Genomic DNA, 17,790 nt, shown 5'->3' on the forward strand with positions numbered 1-17,790 from the left:
TAGGGAACTTCATTTAATTTATTCATTTAACCATTATTTAACCAGGTAGGCAAGTTGAGAACAAGTTCTCATTTACAATTGCGACCTGGCCAAGATAATGAATGCATCAATGTGGGAGTGTAAAATGTGTATGCACATGACAAATGTGTCAACCTGCTTCCAGCTTTTCTTTTCTTTTCAGGAACTTTTCTTCCCCCTGCATCAAAATCGGGGTGGCCTAATTTTCGTAATTGGCAATCAGTCTGTGTGCTTTATGAGCGAATTAGGACATAAACGCTCACATTATTGTGGACACGGCTTGCCTTCTCGTGGGCCCCGAGTGCAACCGAGAAAGGGAGTTGAAAATGGTTGCAAGCGCCGTTTGCATGGAAACGTGTCTTTACAAGCGTGCCTCTACAAAGCCCGATAGTGGGGGCAACAACACCGAGAAGAAACTGTTGGCAAGCCAGTTTGTTCAAATCATTGTATATCTAGTGGTTTTAGAGTATGTAAGAATAAACGGATAAATCATTACAAACGTGGATTTGCCAACAGTATTATTACTTTGCGAAAGGTAACGTGGTTGTCAACTAGTTCAAGTTCTATTGTTACATGCACAAGTACAGTACAGTACAATGCTTAACTTGCATGCTAGTCAGCTCATATATTTGGTCTGCAGCTACCAGTAGCTAGCTAACGTTAGTTAGACCAAGGTGGGTTGCTAAGTACCGCTGGTGTATAAATATACCGTTTTGGAAAGGAAATTATGCACTCCTTCAGAGGCGTTATAATGCCAAACTTTTAACGAAAAGAGGTGTAATTACATTAGCTAGCTACTGTATGTTAAATTACTTTATAAGTGAAAATGTGTATCACGTTAGCTAGCTATGTTCAATAATTGATGAGCCTTTAAAAAATATATATTATTCCCACTTCACTCCAACTGGAACAATTATTGGTGGCTATCCTCTGCAAAAACAAAACGTCCGACATTAAAAGCAAGTGTCCCTCTAACAGTTAATGAATCTCTGCCTGAAGCAGACTGATCTCCAGACCATATTTATGTTATTGGTCACTGTCAACCTGCTGCCTCCCATCTCTGATCTAAAGTGAGGGTGCATTTCAAAGGGTTTTCTTTGAACTTTCTCATTATTACTCCCTTTCCTTAATAACATGTCTCCTTTATTACATACAATCCTTATAAATGGACAACATGGGAAGTAAATTAACGTTTCAATAGAGCAGGGTCCCCCTGCCAGCTTTGACAGGTGAGGTGGCTGACGAGCAGATATCAGCCTGAGATAAACAAAAAAAGAATGATAATAATAGTTCACGAACCTGTTGCCTTTTTGATTTTATAACTTTTCTTTGCAGATATGTCCTCCAGACATCAGGACTGTCACACTAATTTGCAAGCATTTATTCCCTGGGCTACCAGACTTTCCTGTGGAATAAGGTATGGAGGTGACTAAAGGCTTAGTAATGGAGTTGGCATGATAGCACAAACAGATCTGGGACCAGGCTAACATAAGCAAACCTTAGCTCTAAATACTGTCACACCACCAGGGTATGTGTTCAGGCCTTATTAATGTTCTGATAGTTGCAGATAGAAATATTATGTATAGAGCTGACATGCCTCCTTTACTCTTCATGATCTGGAAGCCTGCCTGTTCCCCATAATGTATTTCTATCTGATAAGCTCATGTCCCGCTGAACATGTCATGACCCAGCAAACCTCACCCTGAGACTGACATCATTCAGCTTATTTTCTTCCAAGTTCAAATGACTAAATTAGCTTTTTATACTCTTTTTGATTCCGTTGCCAAAAAGCTATTCAAATGACAAGGCATAAATTAGACTTTATGAAAGTTACTTTTATCCAAAATGTCTAAATTATGTAATTAAGTTATTACACGAGCAGACGTTTGACAAATAGCCCTACCCATGGGCTCTCTAGGGACTGGAGTTTCCAGTCCTTTTGTAACTTCATAGCATTCGGTGGTACTCAGCATAATTATATCATATCAGCATTGAACTCATAACCACTGCGGAAAGCAATGACGACCCCCCCCCCCGCTCTCACAAAATGACAGAAAAGAGAATGGCAGAGATTATCTTGACAACGCAGTGAATAAGATGTAATTATGAACATTTTACTGTCTGTCACTGTAATTATTAATACTTTTTGTGTGTGTGTGTGTGTGTGCGTGTGTGACTCACAGTGGAGATTCAAGAGGAAAGCAGCCGAGGAATGCCCATGATGATAGAAGAGGTGGGCGCGTACACCATAGGCCTGGTAAAAATATCATGATATTTCCCTATAGCGGAAGTCTTGTCAACAGTAATTCATTGATTGTCAAACTCAATATACCACCAGCAGACATACAAATGATGGGATCAAATTACACTGTATCTCCATTGCAGATGAACACACAATCAACACTCCAGAAAATGTCAAAAGCCCATTTTCTGTTCTATCCATAATCCAAGTAGAAAACTTTTGGACACAATGGTCTAAACGTGAAGAGCAGGAGGGAGGATACAATGGTCTAAACGTGGAGAGCAGGAGGGAGGACACAATGGTCTAAACGTGGAGAGCAGGAGGGAGGATACAATGGTCTAAACGTGGAGAGCAGGAGGGAGGACATAATGGTCTAAACGTGGAGAGCAGGAGGGAGGATACAATGGTCTAAACATGGAGGGCAGGAGGGAGGATACAATGGTCTAAACGTGGAGGGCAGGAGGGAGGATACAATGGTCTAAACGTGGAGAGCAGGAGGGAGGACACAATGGTCTAAACGTGGAGGGCAGGAGGGAGGATACAATGGTCTAAACGTGGAGAGCAGGAGGGAGGACACAATGGTCTAAACGTGGAGAGCAGGAGGGAGGATACAATGGTCTAAACGTGGAGAGCAGGAGGGAGGACACAATGGTCTAAACGTGGAGAGCAGGAGGGAGGATACAATGGTCTAAACGTGGAGGGCAGGAGGGAGGATACAATGGTCTAAACGTGGAGAGCAGGAGGGAGGACACAATGGTCTAAACGTGGAGAGCAGGAGGGAGGATACAATGGTCTAAACGTGGAGAGCAGGAGGGAGGACACAATGGTCTAAACGTGGAGAGCAGGAGGGAGGACACAATGGTCTAAACGTGGAGAGCAGGAGGGAGGATACAATGGTCTAAACGTGGAGAGCAGGAGGGAGGATACAATGGTCTAAACGTGGAGAGCAGGAGGGAGGACACAATGGTCTAAACGTGGAGAGCAGGAGGGAGGATACAATGGTCTAAACATGGAGAGCAGGAGGGAGGATACAATGGTCTAAACGTGGAGAGCAGGAGGGAGGACACAATGGTCTAAACATGGAGAGCAGGAGGGAGGATACAATGGTCTAAACGTGGAGGGCAGGAGGGAGGATACAATGGTCTAAACGTGGAGAGCAGGAGGGAGGACACAATGGTCTAAACGTGGAGAGCAGGAGGGAGGATACAATGGTCTAAACGTGGAGAGCAGGAGGGAGGACACAATGGTCTAAACGTGGAGGGCAGGAGGGAGGATACAATGGTCTAAACATGGAGGGCAGGAGGGAGGATACAATGGTCTAAACGTGGAGAGCAGGAGGGAGGACACAATGGTCTAAACGTGGAGAGCAGGAGGGAGGACACAATGGTCTAAACGTGGAGGGCAGGAGGGAGGATACAATGGTCTAAACATGGAGGGCAGGAGGGAGGATACAATGGTCTAAACGTGGAGAGCAGGAGGGAGGACACAATGGTCTAAACGTGGAGAGCAGGAGGGAGGATACAATGGTCTAAACGTGGAGAGCAGGAGGGAGGATACAATGGTCTAAACGTGGAGAGCAGGAGGGAGGACACAATGGTCTAAACGTGGAGGGCAGGAGGAGGTTATAGAGCGGCTGGTCAGTGTACCTGCGCACTCACTGTCCCTCTCATCAATTGAATTCATATAATTTATTACCACTCTGAAGCCCAGGGAAGACCACAGCAGTAGCAACAACACACACACACACACACACACACACACACACACACACACACACACACACACACACACACACACACACACACACACACACACACACACACACACACACACACACACACACACACACACACAGACAGAGCTGGCATTTCCATGCAGTGACCCATACCCCCCACAGTGTCACCCTGTGGAAGATGGCAGCAGCTGCCGAGCAGAGCTGATGGTGGGTGGTGTAACTACAGTGTTTGTAATCAGACTCCCATCCGCTACACATTCTGCCTGCTAACATATTCTACATTACCAGACAGCAGAGCAGAGCAGAGCACCTCAGCCCTGTATATATCTGCATAGTAATATGACTAAGACATATCTGGGTAATAATAAACCCTTTATTCTCTGTCCTCCATAAAGAAATGGAGGTAGAATACTGTGTATTATCTGAAAGACTGAGTTTAGAATTGCATGTAAAGGGAGGCGGATGGGGGGATGGTATGTGGAATTAGTTAGTGCCTTTGTGACAACTGTTGATGTTCAAGTTGTATTATACTAACATACTGTATTAGTCAATACAAACAAAATAAACATGTAAAAAGGGCTAAAAGTTTTAATGTCAATGCTTTTCTTCTCCCATCGGCTCCAAACTCCCATCTGAGAGCATTTGATTGATTGATTTGCAGTCCCCCCCCCCATCCAGAGGGTGCTGTTAAAACGTTGTGTGGCTCTGACCGACATGTCTGAGCTGCCTTGGTCAGAAGAGAACGAGAAGGCATAAGTGTCCCACTCTTCCCTATGGTGGTAGACCAGCTGGCTTTTTTGGTCCGCTCTGATGGCGGTGAGGTGCTGTGTGAGAGCGTTGTGCAGTTTGCCATGGTGCGGGGCAGCACCACCGAGAAACTGTTGAGGATGATGAATGGTGTACAGGCCCACAGTTCACCCTCAGCACCGCCTGGCCCGACAGCATCAAGAACAGCTACTCTACTCGCATGCACTGCTTCCTTACCAACCTCGCAGTAACTGACATGTGGCTCCTCGGGACGTCACAGCGCCACCTAGTGCTAGCCTTACGTCCATTCTGCACCCCACCCCCACCCAGAATGGGTGCACAGTTCCTGCACTTCTTCCCCCCCAACTCAGCAGGAGTCCCTCTTTCTCACATCTTGTAAACTCTCCACTCCTCATCCCACCTCTCCTTCACCTCCACTTCCCATCTTCTTCATCCCCCTTTCCCTTCCCATGAGGTCCCATTTACTAACCACAACCCGTCATGAACAACCTCTTTGATATCAATTACACATAGCTGTCTAAAAAGCTGCCAGGCTCAGACCTGAAAAACTATTTTCAGAGAGAGAAACCCAAAAACAATGAAGGTTACACAGTTGACAAAACGACAGCTTTGACAGAAAACCATTGATCTGTTTCATGCTTCACTGTTGTTGAGGCTTTTGGAGAAAATTCTAGCAGCCTACACAGTGTTATTGTGCTATTCCTTCCCTCTTCTTCTCCTTTAAAAAGGTAGAAGTTCTCAGTAAAAGTGACCTTTGATGAGACACGTAGTGATAATCACGCAGTCAGTCACACACACACACACACACACACACACACACACACCAGTACTGTGCAGTCAATTGGTTCATTTATGCTAATTGCTCAATCACCACAGACTATGCCACTTTTTACACTCTGTTGGTAAACATAAACTACACAATCAGAACACACACACACACACACACACTCTCTTCACCTGAAGCAGCAGTTCAGTCAGACTCGTGGGATAATCAGCCAACGATTTGGGTAATTCTAAATAGTGACAGTAGCACTCTACATTCTTTGTTTCCCCCTCTCTTCCCGCTAACTCATTTTGTGGATCATATTCAGTCAATTATGTGCACGCCATCTAAGAAAAAAATAACATTTCAAGGATACAGAACTTTTTAAGAAAGGCACATCACCATGCCTCCAGGGTAAACTGAACAGCATTCTTCTTTCTGCGAGATTTTGAAACTTTATTCTGAACTCACTGTGGCAAAAACAATGAAGTCATTATACGTCCACTGTGACTTCAGTGTGTGTGTGTGAGGCCTTTACTACAGTGACTACATAAATGTGTAAGTAAGTTGCGAGCGGAGGGCAGGCAGCTCAGGTAATAGGGCCTCTGGTACACAGGTTTCACCCACGCCTGGCCTTCTGCAGTTGCAGTCGTGATCGATCCATTTGGCTGCAAGGCAAAGGTTTACCTCATCCACTGTTTATTCATCCATTCACTTCTAACTGCTCCCTGGATTCGCAAATACACACAAAGTACATACACATAAACGTACATATGTATAGATACTTATACAGAAAAGGTTTGCCCTCAAACACACGCATACGGATGCAAGCAGACACACGCACCTAAAACAACATTGCGCTTTGGCTGTTTTGCTCAGCTCTGCTGCTCTGAGTTGTCTCATTATCTCTCTTTCTGTCCTTGTGTTATTTCTCTTCCCATAAAGGTCAGAGTCTCTCTGTTGTGTCTCCCGTCTGGCTCTGTGTGTGTGTGTGTGTGTGTCTGTGTCTGTGTGTCTGTTTTTCTCTCTCCTCTGTCTTTCTCTCCTCTCTGTCTTTCTCTGTCTCTCTCTGTGTCACTATTTCACTCTCTCTCTTGCTCTGAGTGTGTGTGTGTTTGTGTGTGTGTGTCTCCTAACTAGCCTCCAAGTCAGAGGCAGTGCCACCAGAGTCTCTGGTTCTCACTGATACTCCGACCTTGTTCTCTTTCATCTCATCATTTCTCATCAGGCCAATACAGTGTTTGGATCTGCTTTTCCCCTTCCTCCTTCCACCTCTTCTTCTTCCATTCAAACCATTTCTCTTTCATGTTGCTCTGTATTATAGATTTCATTCCTGCACTTCTCACTCAAGTGGTGGGACATGTTTGAGATGAATGGTGCAGTAGGTTGGTGAGATGCTGAGAACTATTTTCACTCTGTGTTATTCAGTGGCCTACAGTAGAGTAGTGAACACTGGCTTCCCCTGGTGTGCATATAGTCAATATTATTGTATTTCGTCTGAATGGCGTAGGGGAATATGTTACACAAATCAGTCTTTACACATCTACCGTTGTTGAACAACTCAGTACATTTGGCTGTATTTGCAGTATAAAAAATAATATATAAAAGGAATAGTAAAAGCTTCATAATATGATGATGTGGTGTTTAATGTAGCCGTATGTGTGTGCATGCAGAAACCAGTTTCAAGCTGGTGGGAAACACAGTGCTGTATCCCTATGGAGGCCCTGCAGCACAGCCCGGAGGTGACCAGTAAGAACAAGGAGCTGGTGCAGAGACTGGGGAGTAAGCCTGGGGTGTGGGGGTGGGTGAAACTGCTGCCGGTGGGGGTCTATTGTCTTAAATATTGCAGCGTCTTCATGTTCTCATTCATGAGCCAAATCCACGTTACCCTAAAATGTTTCGTGACTCTGTTGTCTTCTGTTATCCCTGTTCATCTAACTGCCTTACTCTCTGCTGTCCTCTCCCACCCCACCCTCGCTCTCCCCCACTGCTACTCACCCATCCATCTATTGTGTCCCCTCCAGGACGGCTCTCTCCGAGCCCATCCTGACCTTCTTCTCCCTGCCGAGGGAGTCTTGTGCAGTGATGCCCTAGCTCGAGCCCAAAGGTGGCTCCCGAGCAGGCCCACATCCTCACTCTTATCCTCAACCTCATCTGCCTCATCTTGGTCAACTACTTGTCTTCTACAACACCCATGAGAAGCTCACTGCACTCTTCAGAAGGGTAGAGAACGTTTTCTTCCAGATTTTTTTGTATGGGACGGACCATCTCTCTGTCAGATTCACTCCGGTGAAAGGTTGGGGCCAATTTCATTTTGATTCAGTACATTTGGGAGTGGAATTGAAAGTTGAATTACAATGGGATAATTGCCATTGAAAATGAATGAATGCCACTTTTCAATTCTTGAGTCAATTGACTGACGGATTTAAATGGAATTGACCCTAACCCTGCTTCACTGAGCCAGCCACTCATATCACTCCCTATCAACTCAGCTCTTACCACTTACCTCTCCTTCTAAGAATGTATTTCCAACCAATCTTGTCTCCCCCTGCTAAATATTCAGCCTATCATCTGGCCCTCTCAGGTCTTCTTTCAGGTATCTCTGCACTCCAATCAGAGTGTACTACTGCTCCTCTGTTCCTCTGATAAGGCATCAGCTTGTAGTAACAGAGAGAGAGAGAGAGATCACAGCCACAACACCCCTTCCATGTTAGCTGAGCAGAGAGGACCACACTCGTTTTATTATCCAGTCGTTTTTATTTCAATCTCCTCGAGAGGCGAAGCCGGGAAAAGCGTTTAACCTCTCATAATTACGCTCTGACCTTCCCCTCTCTCGTCACTGGAATCGTTTGTTGCCGTCCCACCAACTGTATTCCTTTTCTAGTTCATTTTTTTCTCTCCCTTCTTTTCTTGTCTCTCTCTCCGGCCCTTTGATAATACATCAGGGAAAGAGACTGACTGGCACAAAACATTTGGTCTAATTGTTTCCTCTGGGTTAGTGGCGGTGTGGGGAGGGGAGCAACGTAACCCAGCTCAAAGGCCTTCCAGACACGGACTTTTCAAAGGAGATCCTTTCTATCTCTCCTCCCTCTCTCACTTCTTCCTTCATCCTTCAGCTCCTCGCACGCACGCAGGCACGCACACACACACACACACACACACACACACACACACACACACACACACACACACACACACACACACACACACACACACACACACACACACACACACACACACACACAGAGGGTCCAAAGACACCTTTAACCCGCTCAAAGGGTACTGCACTCGGGTCGGCTCAAGCTCCTTCATCCAACACCTCCGCAGCCTCAGCCAAAAGGACTGGATCTCTCTTGCTCTAATTCTCTCACTCCCTCGCCCTCGCTCTCTCCATTCATTATAGCTCCTGTCACGTCTGCTCAGAGAGAGTTAGAGAGAGTCCTGGAGAGAGAGACAGAGTAGGCCTTGGCTTATTCAACCCCAAGTCTGTTCTATTCTCACGGTTTCACCATCATGCAGCAGCTACTCTTCCTAGTGTTACAAAGCAGCCGTAGTGGACCTTCTGTTCAATCACTTTTGGGGAAATTAGTGGCTATTTTTCAATAGCAGTTTGTTTGACTAGCATTGTTCTCTGTTTGCTGTAGCATAATATGCTGAGGAACAGCATAACAGTCATCAGTCCATACACAGACCGGAGCAGTGCCTCTCTCCAAGCATCACAGTTGTGCTTTTATGTCCACGCGTCCTTCTGGCCTCTTGTCCCACTAGTTCTCTGTGATTTCACTGTGTGGCTTTTTATCTGCCCTCCAAGCCTCACTGTTTATTTTCCTGTTTATTATTCCTCTAAACACCTGTCAATGTATAGCAGGGTTTTTACAACTGCTTTGCTGCTCAGTGCTGACTGTACACTGTGCATAAAGGCACTCTGTGTAGAGCAGGAGTCTGAAGGCATCGTTTGTGACCAGTGACCTGGATCACACTACCTGGTTCACAGACCTGGCTCGGCAACCGCTCAGCAACCCCAACCGCCACTGTTGTAAATCGGCTGAGGAGGAACAGGGATGCTGTTTTATGCAGTGGAGAGCGACTGCCCCCTCTCATTGAAGCCATGGCAGTTCAAGGCCGACCGCGGTACTGCAGGCATGGTTAGCAGAAAACAGAATCTCCATTATAGTCAATGGAAAAATTGTAATCATCGTGTTAATTTAAAAAAATGTTTTGAAGACAAATCATGGTACTAGTTACTGCTTCTAATACAGCAGATGTATGTCCTTCAACCAATTATTTTTTAATCGCACACAGAAGAGGTTATAAGGATAAATGAGTTGCTAATGGCAACCTGCAGTCCTCAGGCGGTCTTCAACTTGACTTACTCAATGAGAGGGGGCTGCACTGAGCAAGTCTGCAACGTCACTTCCTGGAGTAGCTCATTTGTCTCATGCGTTATTGAATCTTCATATTATGAATTAATGGTGTCATGCGATTGATGGCTTCGTCCATTCATGTATACAGTCATTGGCTTTATGTAACTCCAATGGCCACCAGAGAGTGTGTGTGTGTGTGTGTGTGTGTGTGTGTGTGTGTGTGTGTGTGTGTGTGTGTGTGTGTGTGTGTGTGTGTGTGTGTGTGTGTGTGTGTGTGTGTGTGCGTGCGTGCGTGCGTGCGTGCGTGCGTGCGTGCGTGCGTGTGTGTGTGTGTGTGTGTGTGTGTTGCTACTACTTTGTCCACCACAACTCTCAGTACATTTTCTCTGGTCTCATAGTTGAGAGGCTTTTCTCCCTCCAGTGGCGTAAAATAATAAAAAAAAAAAGAAACATCTTGTGTTTATTTTGGTAAGAGAAGGATTCAAGATTCAATCTGTTCTTTTTCTCTCTCTGAAAGCTGGAGCAGAACCAGCTCTGTCTAATGTGGTTTCCGCTGTGTGTGATTTTTGGGCCAATCATTTCTAATCAGAGTCCATTTGATTCACGGTAGCAGCAGCAGTGTGTGTGTGTGTGTGTGTGTGTGTGTGTGTGTGTGTGTGTGTGTGTGTGTGTGTGTGTGTGTGTGTGTGTGTGTGTGTGTGTGTGTGTGTGTGTGTGTGTGCGTGCGTGCGTGCTGTGTGTGTGTGCGTGCGTGCGTGTGTGTGTGCTTGTGTGCACGTCTATGTGTGTGTGTACGTGCGCTTGTGCACACATTACTTTTGTGTGTGTGTGTGTGTGTCTACCATTGCAGGGACCTAACCAGCCATTTGTTTTGGCTTTTATTTGCTTCGTGCTGGAGAGAGAACACAACACAACAACTTGTTTAATATCATTTTCCAATCAAACAGACCCTGTTCCAGCCAATGCCCAGAGCGAAAAAATAAAATAACAATAACCCCCTTAATATAGCCGAGTGATAATAATGTGGAAGGGAAAGGGGATACCTTGTCAGTTGTACAACAGAATGCTTTCAACTGAAATGTGTCTTCCGCATTTAACCCAACCCCTCTGAATCAGAGCGGTGCGGGGAGCTGTTGTTGTTGAATATACACATTCTCATGATTTACCAGTATTTACAATGCATCCCAATGGACACAGGTCAAGTAGTACACTAGCGAACAGGTTGCCATTTTGCCATGTTTATTTTACCAAAAAAAGAGTTGGCCCTAGTGATAATGATCATTGTCCCTGGTATGTAGTGGTATGTCTCCAGTGAACAGAACATGGCAACTGTTAGAACTTGCTCTATGCAACCTTTTCTTACCTTTTCAACTGGGGCGGCAGGTAGTCCAGCTGTTAGAGAGGCGAGCCAGCCACCGGAGGGTTGCCCGTTCGAATCCCAGGTCTGACGGGGAAAAGTGGTGGGAGTCGTTACAGAACCTTGGTTCAAATCAAATCACATTTTATTTGTCACATACACATGGTTAGCAGATGTTAATGGAAGTGTAGCAAAATGCTTGTGCTTCTAGTTCCGACAATGCAGTAATAACCAACGAGTAATCTAACCTAACAATACCACAACTACTAACTTATACACACAAGTGTAAAGGAATGAAGAATATGTACATAAAAATATATGAATGAGTGATGGTACAGAACGGCATAGGCAAGATGCAGTAGATGGTATCGAGTACAGTATATACATATGAGATGAGTAATGTAGGGTATGTAAACATGATATGAAGTGGTATTGTTTAAAGTGGCTAGTGATACATTTTTCATACATTTGTACATTATTAAAGTGGCTGGAGTTGAGTCAGTATGTTGGCAGCAGCCACTCATTGTTAGTGATGACTGTTTAACAGTCTGATGGCCTTGAGATAGAAGCTGTTTTTCAGTCTCTCTGTCCCAGCTTTGATGTACCTGTACTGACCTCGCCTTCTGGATGATAGCGGGGTGAACAGGCAGTGGCTCGGGTGGCTGTTGTCCTTGATGATCTTTTTGGCCTTCCTGTGACATCGGGTGGTGTAGGTGTCCTGGAGGGCAGGTAGTTTGCCCCCGGTGATGCGTTGTGTAGACCTCACTACTCTCTGGAGAGCCATGCGGTTGTGGGCAGAGCAGTTGCCGTACCAGGCGGTGATACAGCCCGACAGGATGCTGTCAATTGTGCATCTGTAAAAGTTTGTGAGTGCTTTTGGTGGCAAGCCAAATTTCTTCAGCCTCCTGAGGTTGAAGAGGCGCTGCTGTTCCTTCTTCACAACGCTGTCTGTGTGGGTGGACCAATTCAGTTTGTCCGTGATGTGTACGCCGAGGAACTTAAAACTTTTCACCTTCTCCACTACAGTTCCATCGATGTGGATGGAGGGCGTACTCCCTCTGCTGTTTCCTGAAGTCCACGATTATCTCCTTTGTTTTGTTGATTTTCCTGACACCACACTCTGAGGGCCCTCACCTCCTCCCTGTAGGCCGTCTCGTCGTTGTTGGTAATCAGGCCTACCACTGTAGTGTCGTCTGCAACTTGATGATTGAGTTGGAGGCGTGCATGGCCACGCAGTCGTGGGTGAACAGGGAGTACAGGAGAGGGCTCAGAACGCACCCTTGTGGGGCCCCAGTGTTGAGGATCAGCGGGGAGGAGATGTTGTAGGTATTCCTTTTGTCCAGATGGGTTAGGGCAGTGTGCAGTGTGGTTGCAATTGCGTCGTCTGTGGACCTATTGGGGCGGTAAGCAAATTGGAGTGGGTCTAGGGTGTCAGGTAGGGTGGAGGTGATATGGTCCTTGACTAGTCTCTCAAAGCACTTGATGACGGAAGTGAGTGCACACGTCGGTAGTTGTCACAACGTGCACTTCTATTCAAGCCCTTTAGCAGCAGCTGTTGTCTTCTGTCGACCTACTCTGCAATGTTATATGGTACATAGAGATACACTGTTTCAACAAGCTGTCGGACACTGTCCAACACAAACTACAACGCTCAGTCTCTCTCTCCGTCCATCCCAGATATTCAACACCATCTGGTGTATTTCACAAAGCTTCCCAGTCTCTGTCTGTCTGGAAGACAGAAGAAAAGGCCAGTGGATTTTACTCTTAAGTCAAGACGTGCCTCTCCGTCTCAGCGCCGCGCCGGGGGTTTGAAGAGCTGCAGATTCTCAGGAAACTGCCTGATTACACAAGAACTCAGGAAATCAGTTAAGATTCAGGAGACATATGTTGTATTCATCTTTCTTCTTCTTCTCAGAGAGAGAGAGAGAGATGTTGTATGTATTAACTCATAAGCTGGTTAATGCTGTAGCACTCTCCACCTTCAGCCCAAATGCGAATTTCTGTCATTTACATATCAATTAAATGTCCTGTGTTTTTCTCTCTATCCCCCTCCTTCATTAAAAGCGGCATTTGCTTGGCTGTGTAATCAGCCTGTAGAACACTTTTTGGTGGTGCCGTGGGCACTCGAGCACACACACACACACACACACACACACACACACACACACACACACACACACACACACACACACACACACACACACACACACATACACACACACGCACTTATCTTGCGCACACACATACATTTGCACGCACAGACACACACACACACACACACAAAACAAGGAAGAAGAGGTAGAGAGGCACACACACATATGAGTGAGGCAGAGCAGGGCGGCTCAGCTCCCCAGCCTGCTGTTCCTCTGTCAGGATTAAACCACTGATCAGAGGAATGAAAGGGAAGCTGTCATTTCACATATCCCACTATATACATGACATCATCCCCAATAATGACACGGTCCTCCCTTTGACTCGCTCTGTCTCTATATTTCTCTCTCTCTTTCTCCTGTTTCTTATCTCCCTCTCCTCTCCCTCTCTCTCTCCCTCTATCCTACCTGTGTTTATCTGTGTGACAGACAGGATGGCGATGGTCGACTGACACCCTGCCATTACATGTCATTATATAGGGGGATTTATTAAAAATTAAAATGTGAGCCTGGTTGAATTATACTCTACCCCTCTAAAGCCTCGGGAATTCTTCTCTCTCTCTGCTTGGTTATAATGCCAACCACACCTGCATCAGGAGTCTGAGGCTGAGTCCCAAATGGCACCCTATTCCCGATATAGTGCACTACTTTCAACCAGAGCCCTATGGCATTTAGGATGCAGACTGAACAGATGTAGATGTGCATACATCTGGTGTGATCCACCCCTGGAGGGGGATACCAGGGACTAAACACTTCAACCTGGCGTTTTAACATGATGAATATTAAAACCATACAATACATACACCAAGCAGAAGAAAATGTTACACTTGGACTGGAGGCTTGGAGTTGAAAGGGAGGGGAGGAGGGGGTGGGGGCTACATCTGTAGATTTTTTTAATCAATTCCACTGTTGAGCTTTTTGATGAAAAACATGAGGTGTGGGTTTTTCTTGACCAAATTACTTGACCAGGAATATATGTAGTCTACAACTCAGAGCCTTGAGGCTACATCATGGTAACTAGGGCCCAGAGTTTCACCTCGTGAGGCAACGTCATGGTAGTAGGGGCCCTGAGTTTCTACTGGTGAGGCTACGTCATGGTAACTAGGGCCCTGAGTTTCTCTTGGTGAGGCTACGTCATGGTAACTAGGGCTCCGAGTTTCTCCTGGTGAGGCTATGTCGTGGTAATAGGGGCCCTGAGTTTCTCCTGGTGAGGCTACGTCATGGTAACTAGGGCCCTGAGTTTCTCCTGGTAAGGCTCCCTGGTGAGGCTACGTCATGGTAACTAGGGCCCTAACTAGGGCCCTGAGTTTCTCCTGGTGAGGCTACGTCATGGTAACTAGGGCCCTGAGTTTCTCCTGGTGAGGCTATGGTAACTAGGGCATGGTAACTAGGGCCCTGAGTTTCTCCTGGTGAGGCTACATCATGGTAACTAGGGCCCTGAGTTTCTCTTGGTGAGGCTACGTCACGGTAGCTAGGGTCCCTAAGTTTCTCCTGGTGAGGCTACGTCATGGTAACTAGGGCCCTGAGTTTTTCCTGGTGAGGCTACGTCATGGTAACTAGGGCCCTGAGTTTCTCCTGGTGAGGCTACATCATGGTAACTAGGGCCCTGAGTTTCTCCTGGTGAGGCTACGTCATGGTAACTAGGGCCCCGAGTTTCTCCTGGTGAGGCTACGTCATGGTAACTAGGGCCCTGAGTTTCTCCTGGTGAGGCTACATCATGGTAACTAGGGCCCTGAGTTTCTCTTGGTGAGGCTACGTCACGGTAGCTAGGGTCCCTAAGTTTCTCCTGGTGAGGCTACGTCATGGTAACTAGGGCCCTCAGTTTTTTCCTGGTGAGGCTACGTCATGGTAACTAGGGCCCTCAGTTTTTTCCTGGTGAGGCTACGTCATGGTAACTAGGGCCCTGAGTTTCTCCTGGTGAGGCTACATCATGGTAACTAGGGCCCTGAGTTTCTCCTGGTGATGCTACGCCATGGTGTAGGGGCCCTGAGCTTTTCCTGGTGAGGCTACGTCATGGTGACTAGGGCCCTGAGTTTCTCCTGCTGAGGATACGTCATGGTATCTAGGGCACTGAGTTTCTCCTGGTGAGGCTACGTCATGGTAACTAGCTCCCCGAGTTTCTCTTGGTGAGGCTACTTCATTGTAGTAGGGGCCCTGAGTTTCTCTTGGTGAGGCTACTTCATTGTAGTAGGGGCCCTGAGTTTCTCTTGGTGAGGCTACTTCATTGTAGTAGGGGCCCTGAGTTTCTCTTGGTGAGGCTACTTCATTGTAGTAGGGGCCCTGAGTTTCTCTTGGTGAGGCTACTTCATTGTAGTAGGGGCCCTGAGTTTCTCTTGGTGAGGCTACTTCATTGTAGAAGGGGCCCTGAGTTTCTCTTGGTGAGGCTACTTCATTGTAGTAGGGGCCCTGAGTTTCTCTTGGTGAGCCTACTTCATTGTAGTAGGGGCCCTGAGTTTCTCTTGGTGAGGCTACTTCATTGTAGTAGGGGCCCTGAGTTTCTCTTGGTGAGGCTACTTCATTGTAGTAGGGGCCCTGTAGGTCTAGTAGTCACCTGACCAAGAGAGATCTGAAGTCCTGTGTACATAACACACGTGTACTCAGTACCATAGGGCGGCACACAATTTGGCCCAGCGTCGTCCCGGTTAGGGGAGGGTTTGGCCGGTGTAGGCCGTCATTGTAAATAAGAATTTGTTCTTAACTGACTTGCCTAGTTAAATAAAGGTTAAATAAATAAAACATATATCATTCAGTGCATTCGGAAAGTATTCAGACCCCAGTGTCTTTGTCCACATTTTGTTACATTACATTTTTGCAAAATAAAAAAACAGAAATACCTCATTTACATAAGTATTCAGACCCTTTGCTATGAGTCTCGAATTTAAGCTCAAGTGCATCCTGTTTCCATTGATCATCCTTGAGATGTTTCTTCAACTTGATTGGAGACCACCTGTGGTAAATTCTATTGATTGGACATGATTTGAAAAGGCACAAACCTGTCTATATAATGTCCCTCTGTTGACCGTGCATGTCAGAGCAAAAACCAAGCCATGAGGTGGAAGGAATTGTCCGTAGAGCTCCGAGGCAGGATTTTGTCAAGGAACAGATCTGGGGAAACATACCAAAACATTATTGCAGCATTGATTGTCCCCAAGATCACAGTGGCCTTCATCATTCTTAAATGGAAGAAGTTTAGAACCACCAAGACTCTTCCTAGAGCTGGCCACCCGGTCGAACTGAGCAATCGGGGGTGAAGGGCCTTGGTCAGGGAGGTGACCAAGAACCCGATGATCACTCTGACAGAGCTCCAGAGTTCCCCTGTGGAGATGGGAGAACCTTCCAGGAGGACAACCATCTCTGCAGCACTCCACCAATCATGGTAGAGCGGCCAGACGGAAGCCAATCCTCAGTAAAAGGCACATGACAGCCCGCCTGGAGTTTGCCAAATGGCACCTAAAGGACTCATACCAAGAGAAACAAGATTCTCTGGTCTGATGAAACCAAGAGTGAATTCTTTGGCCTGAATGCAAGTGTCAGGAAACCTGGCACCATCCCTACAGTGAATCATGGTGGAGCGGCCAGACGGAAGCCAATCCTCAGTAAAAGGCAGGAAACCTGGCACCATCTCTACAGTGAATGCAGCATCATGCTTTGGGGATGTTTTTCAGCAGCAGATACTGGGTGACTAGTCAGGGGGGAAAGAATAATGTGCAGATAGATCCTTGATGAAAATTGCTCTGGAGCAACGACCTGAGCACACAGCCAAGACAACGCAGGATTGTCTCTGAATGTCCTTGAGTGGCCCAGCCAGAGCCCAGACTTGAACCTGCTTCAACATCTCTGAGTGACCTGAAAATAGCTGTGCAGCAACGGTCCCCATCCAACCTGACAGAGCTTGATAGGATCTGCAGAGAAGAATGGGAGAAACTGCCCAAATACAGGTGTGCCAAGCTTAAAGCCAAGAAGAAGACTCAAGGTTGTAATTGCTGCCAAAGGTGCTTCAACAAAGTACTGAGCAAAGGGTCTGAATACTTATGTAAATGTGATATGTCTAAAAACCTGTTTTCCCTTTGTCATTATGGGGTATTGTGTGTAGATTGATTTAATCAATTTTAGAATAAGGCCGTAACGTAACAAACTGTTCCGAATGCACTATGTTACACAAGCCCTACTAGTAATGCGTTGTCTTGCATCTTTTCTCTGTTCTTGGTGTTGATATTTACTGTGTTATCGTTATGACTGATGAGCAATGAGACCATTCGGCTGTGCTGCCGAGAGATCTCCCTGGTCAGGATCTTCTAGTGATACGTGGTCTCCAGCAAGCAGACCCTCAACGACTGTATCCAGCGCTCTCTGGCCTGGAAGGAGCTTTTCCGGCATGCCTCACAGCTGCACC

General features: G+C 46.4%; 1 long non-coding RNA gene across 1 annotated transcript; it reads left to right on the plus strand.

Moving 5' to 3' along the window:
* The first annotated feature begins 125 nt into the window (after window positions 1–125).
* On the plus strand, window positions 126–2,661 carry LOC127915587 (uncharacterized). The gene is made up of 4 exons (XR_008091383.1): window positions 126–553; window positions 1,354–1,435; window positions 2,202–2,275; window positions 2,404–2,661. It is a non-coding gene; the product is annotated as an uncharacterized LOC127915587 (long non-coding RNA).
* The last annotated feature ends 15,129 nt before the right edge of the window (window positions 2,662–17,790 follow it).

Source organism: Oncorhynchus keta, chromosome 35 (genome assembly GCF_023373465.1).
Source record: "Oncorhynchus keta strain PuntledgeMale-10-30-2019 chromosome 35, Oket_V2, whole genome shotgun sequence".
In the NCBI taxonomy this organism is placed as follows: domain Eukaryota; kingdom Metazoa; phylum Chordata; class Actinopteri; order Salmoniformes; family Salmonidae; genus Oncorhynchus; species Oncorhynchus keta.